The sequence below is a fragment of the Oncorhynchus mykiss genome, chromosome 12 (genome assembly GCF_057628025.1).
Source record: "Oncorhynchus mykiss isolate SJ-2025 chromosome 12, ASM5762802v1, whole genome shotgun sequence".
Lineage (NCBI taxonomy): Eukaryota > Metazoa > Chordata > Actinopteri > Salmoniformes > Salmonidae > Oncorhynchus > Oncorhynchus mykiss.
Window position 1 is genome coordinate 36,184,507 of NC_143033.1, and position 5,918 is coordinate 36,190,424.

Genomic DNA, 5,918 nt, shown 5'->3' on the forward strand with positions numbered 1-5,918 from the left:
CCGGGACAGTGCGTCTGCCTTAGCGTTCTGGGAACCTGGTATGTAGGACAGAGTGAAAATAAAACGGGTAAAGACCATGGCCCACCTTGCCTGGCGAAGGTTCAGTCTCCTCGCCGCCCGGATGTACTCCAGATTGTGGTGGTCAGTCCAGATGAGAAAAGGGTGTTTAGCCCCCTCAAGCCAATGTCTCCACGCCTTCAGAGCCTTGACAACAGCCATGAGCTCCCAGTCCCCCACATCATAATTTCGCTCCGCCTGAGCTTCTTCGAAAATAAAGCACAGGGGCGGAGCTTTGGTGGCGTGCCCGAGCACTGAGAGAGCACGGCTCCTATCCCAGCCTCGGACGCGTCCACCTCCATTATGAACCCCAAAGAGGGATCCAGATGAGCCAGCACGGGAGCCAAGGTAACCAGAGCCTTCAGGTGACCAGAAGCCCTAGAAACCAATGCACTTCCTTTACCGTGGTGGATGTAGGCCAATTACGCACGGCAGAAATGTGGTCACTCTCCATCTCCATGCCTGAAGTGGAAATTCTGTACCCTAGGAAGGAGACGGACTGTTGGAAGAACAGACATTTCTCAGCCTTGACGTCCTGTATATGCTCAAACAATCGACCAAGCACCTAGCGCACCGGGGACACATACTCGGCGCGTGTAGTGGAGTATATCAGAATGTCGTCGATATACACCACTACACCCTCCCCGTGCAGGTCCCGAGAGGATAATCTCGTCAACATAGGCCTGGAAGACTGATGGAGCATTCATCAACCCATACGGCATGACGAGGTACTCATAGTGCCCTGAGGTGGTACTAAATGCCATCTTCCACTCGTCCCCCTCCCGGATACACACCAGGGTGTAAGCGCTCCTGAGATCCAATTTTGTGAAGAAGCGTGCCCCGTGCATTGACTTCTTACAGATGGCGAGAGCCAAATTGGCATATTCTGAGGGGATGCGCACGGTGGAGACCTGGTCTGGACTTTCCACCGTAGTCGCAACGATGAAACCCCCAACACACCTCCCTGAGCACGCTCGTGACCACCCCTTGAGAGCCCTCTGTTGCAACGAAATAATGGGTCATGACAGACCAACGAGGGTAGGCCTAACCCCATGGGAAACGCAGGAGAATCAATAAGGAAGAGACTGATTCTCTCCCTGTGACCCTCCTGCGTAACCATGCTTAGTGGAGCGGTGGCCTCCCTAATCAGCCCTGACCCTAATGGTCGACTATCTAGGGCGTGCACAGGGAAGGGCATATCCACAGGAACAAGGGGGATCCCTAAACTATGAGCAAATGAACGGTCAATAAAATTCCCAGCTGCGCCTGTATCTACTAGCGCCTTATGCGGGGAAAACTCAGGAAATGTAATAAACACATACATGTGAGCAACTGGGGGCTCTGGGTGAGCCTGGTGCCGACTCACCTGGGGTGACACAATAGTGCCCTGCCTGCTGCCTCGACTCCCTGAGGAACCCCCCCCCCCCCCCCCAGCACCGACCAGCAGTGTGCCCTCTGTGGCCACAGTTGGTGCAGGGAATGGCCTCTCCTCCGGTCGCCCTAAGTGCAGCACCTCCCAGCTCCATGAGCTTCGGAGCAGAGGTGCTGGGGGATGGAACTGACAGGCCCCGATCCGGACATCCTCGTGCAGACTGCACCAGTAGTGATCGATCGCCTCGTCCCCTGCCTCAGGTGGAACAGACGTTCACCCAGTGGTGAAAACTGCCCAAAAGCGGCAGGTGAACTCTGCGTAAACTCCAGGGCTTTGCCTGAGGGACAGGAGACAAGGGCTCTCACGTGCCGAAGGACCCGGGTGTACGGTCGCCAGGTAGTGCTCCAGCTGGAGTAGCAACCCCTGGCATCTGACAGCAGTCCCATCATACTCCCTCGGGAGCGCGAGCCGAATCCCGCTGGGACCGGGTGAAGGATGGGTGGACAGTGGGGCCTGCTGTAGTGGGGCTGGTGGAGGCGCTGGACGACCTCCTCCTCTCTCCCAACGATCTATTGTCTGCAGCACGTGATCCATGGCGGTGCCCAGACGTTGCAATATGGTCGCGTGCTGCTGGACGCGCTCCTCTATCGCCATAAGGAGGGCGTCTGCTCCTGCTGACTCCATTCTCAGGTGAGTAATTCTGTAATGAGGTCTGTGTGTTGCTTGTGTAGAGGAGTCAGGCGCAGGACAGCAGACATGAGTAAAAAAATGTAATTTACTCAAAAATAGATCAAATACAATAAAGCGAGCCCACATAATGGGCCGTATTACACACAAACAATTACTCACAAACAAACATGGGGGAACAGAGGGTTAAATAATGAACAAGTAAATGGGGGATTGAAACCAGGTGTGTAAGACAAAGACAAAATAAATGGAAAATGAAAAATGGATCGGCGATGGCTAGAAGGCCAGTGACGTCGACCGCCTTTTCATAGCTCTTTGTAATGAAAAATTCTTCATGATCAATTCTTTATTTTGTTATTTCTTCAAACAATCAATCTTTATTATCAATAAAAATTGCAATAATGAAGCTGGTCAACGACCACCCATCGGTAATCTTTGAGAGCCCAACGTTACAGAGGAATCATGGGTCTTATATTGCAAACACTAAAATGCTTAGTCGTGGCTGGTTCCACCCTTCCCCGGCAGATCTGGGCATCATCTTGGGTTCATCTTGTGAGTTATGTGAACTGGGTGTTGTTTTACCCACAGGCTTAGTTTCTAAGATTTTAAGATGATTAAAGACAAAGAGGGGTTTGTTCTTCTCCTCCAGGCTATCTCTATCTCGGGTCACACACAGGCCAACTCATTCTAGGTTTTATCACCAAGCCATCACAAATCAGTTGCTAGCTCCAAGTCTCGAGGCCCAACTCAGTCACACTCACACAGATGAGAAAGTACTCATCAAAGCTATTCGATGCATAAACAGTATTTTAGCAGAATCTTGTAATTTTTGTACCATATCTGTCACACACGTCTAAAACAATTATCTGATTACAAAAAAATTCTAGAATGGTTATTTTTTTAAATGACAGGCTAAATTCGAATGTAAAGTCCCATACCGGACGCTTCCGATTAGATAGTATATATGAAATCTGGATTCAGTATGACAATAACTTTTCAAACATATTCACTTCATCTGTGGCCTGCAGAATTCTGGCCCATTGCATTTTCCATGTCTTGTCGGGTTGTTCAGTTTTTTACTTTTTGGGATCGCTAATGAAGAGGTTACAGTGTATTTCAATTATAACCCAATAAACAATATAAACTACAGTGCCTTGCGAAAGTATTCAGCCCCCTTGAACTTTGCGACCTTTTGCCACATTTCAGGCTTCAAACATAAAGATATAAAACTGTATTTTTTTGTGAAGAATCAACAACAAGTGGGACACAATCATGAAGTGGAACGACATTTATTGGATATTTCAAACTTTTTTAACAAAACAAAAAATTAAAAATTGGGCGTGCAAAATTTTTCAGCCCCCTTAAGTTAATACTTTGTAGCGCCACCTTTTGCTGCGATTACAGCTGTAAGTCGCTTGGGGTATGTCTCTATCAGTTTTGCACATCGAGAGACTGACATTTTTTCCCATTCCTCCTTGCAAAACAGCTCGAGCTCAGTGAGGTTGGATGGAGAGCATTTGTGAACAGCAGTTTTCAGTTCTTTCCACAGATTCTCGATTGGATTCAGGTCTGGACTTTGACTTGGCTATTCTAACACCTGGATATGTTTATTTTTGAACCATTCCATTGTAGATTTAGCTTTATGTTTTGGATCATTGTCTTGTTGGAAGACAAATCTCTGTCCCAGTCTCAGGTCTTTTGCAGACTCCATCAGGGTTTCTTCCAGAATGGTCCTGTATTTGGCTCCATCCATCTTCCCATCAATTTTAACCATCTTCCCTGTCCCTGCTGAAGAAAAGCAGGCCCAAACCATGATGCTGCCACCACCATGTTTGACAGTGGGGATGGTGTGTTCAGCTGTGTTGCTTTTACGCCAAACATAACGTTTTGCATTGTTGCCAAAAAGTTCAATTTTGGTTTCATCTGACCAGAGCACCTTCTTCCACATGTTTGGTGTGTCTCCCAGGTGGCTTGTGGCAAACTTTAAACAACACTTTTTATGGATATCTTTAAGAAATGGCTTTTTTCTTGCCACTCTTCCATAAAGGCCAGATTTGTGCAATATACGACTGATTGTTGTCCTATGGACAGAGTCTCCCACCTCAGCTGTAGATCTCTGCAGTTCATCCAGAGTGATCATGGGCCTCTTGGCTGCATCTCTGATCAGTCTTCTCCTTGTATGAGCTGAAAGTTTAGAGGGACGGCCAGGTCTTGATAGATTTGCAGTGGTCTGATACTCCTTCCATTTCAATATTATTGCTTGCACAGTGCTCCTTGGGATGTTTAAAGCTTGGGAAATATTTTTGTATCCAATTCCGGCTTTAAACTTCTTCACAACAGTATCTCGGACCTGCCTGGTGTGTTCCTTGTTCTTCATGATGCTCTCTGCGCTTTTAACGGACCTCTGAGACTATCACAGTGCAGGTGCATTTACACGGAGACTTGATTACACACAGGTGGATTGTATTTATCATCATTAGTCATTTAGGTCAACATTGGATCATTCAGAGATCCTCACTGAACTTCTGGAGAGAGTTTGCTGCACTGAAAGTAAAGGGGCTGAATAATTTTGCACGCCCAATTTTTCAGTTTTTGATTTGTTAAAAAAGTTTGAAATATCCAATAAATGTCGTTCCACTTCATGATTGTGTCCCACTTGTTGTTGATTCTTCACAAAAAAATACAGTTTTATATCTTTATGTTTGAAGCCTGAAATGTGGCAAAAGGTCGCAAAGTTCAAGGGGGCCGAATACTTTCGCAAGGCACTGTACCTGCTGGAGCGCGTGCTACGGGTTGGTGTTGCTATGGTGACCAGTGAGCTGAGATAAGGCGGGGCTTTACCTAGCAAAGACTTATAGATGACCTGGAGCCAGTGGCGTTGGTTACGGATATATAGTGAGGGCCAGCCAACGAGAGCATACAAGTCGCAGTGGTAGGTAGTATATGGGGCTTTGGTGACAAAACAGATGGCACTGTGATAGACTACATCCAGTTTGCTAAGTAGAGTGTTGGGGGCTATTTTGTAAATGACATCGCCGAAGTCAAGGATCGGTAGGATAGTATGTTTTACGAGGGTATGTTTGGCAGCATGAGTGAAGGAGGCCTTGTTGCAAAATAGGAAGCCAATTTTAGATTTAATTTTGGATTGGAGATGCTTAATGTGAGTATGGAAGGAGAGTTTACAGTCTAACCAGACACCTAGGTATTTGTAGTTGTCCACATATTCTAGGTCAGAATCGTCCAGACTAGTGATGCTAGTCAGGCGTGAGGTTGCGGGCAGACATCGGTTGAAGAGCATGCACAGAGTTTTACTAGCATTTAAAAGCAGTTGGAGGCCACGGAAGGAGTGTTGTATTATGGCGTTGAAGCTTGTTTGGAGATTTGTTCGCACAGTGTCCAAAGAAGGGCCATATGTATACAGAATGGTGTCGTCTGCGTAGAGGTGGATTAGAGAATCACCAGCAGCAAGAGCGACATCATATATACAGAGAAAAGAGTCGGCCCGAGAACTGAACTTTGTGGCACCCCCATAGAGACTGCCAGCGTTTCGGACAACAGGCCCTCCGATTTGACACACTGAACTCTATCTGAGAAGTAGTTGGTGAACCAGGCAAGGCAGTCAATTGAGAATCCAATGCTACTGAGTCTGCCGATAAGAATGCGGTGATTGACAGAGTCGAAAGCCTTGGCCATGTCGATGAAGACAGCTGCACAGTACTGTCTTTTATCGATGGCGGTTATGATATTGTTTAGGATCTTGAGTTTGGCTGATGTGCAGTTTCCTGAAGTCCACAATCATCTG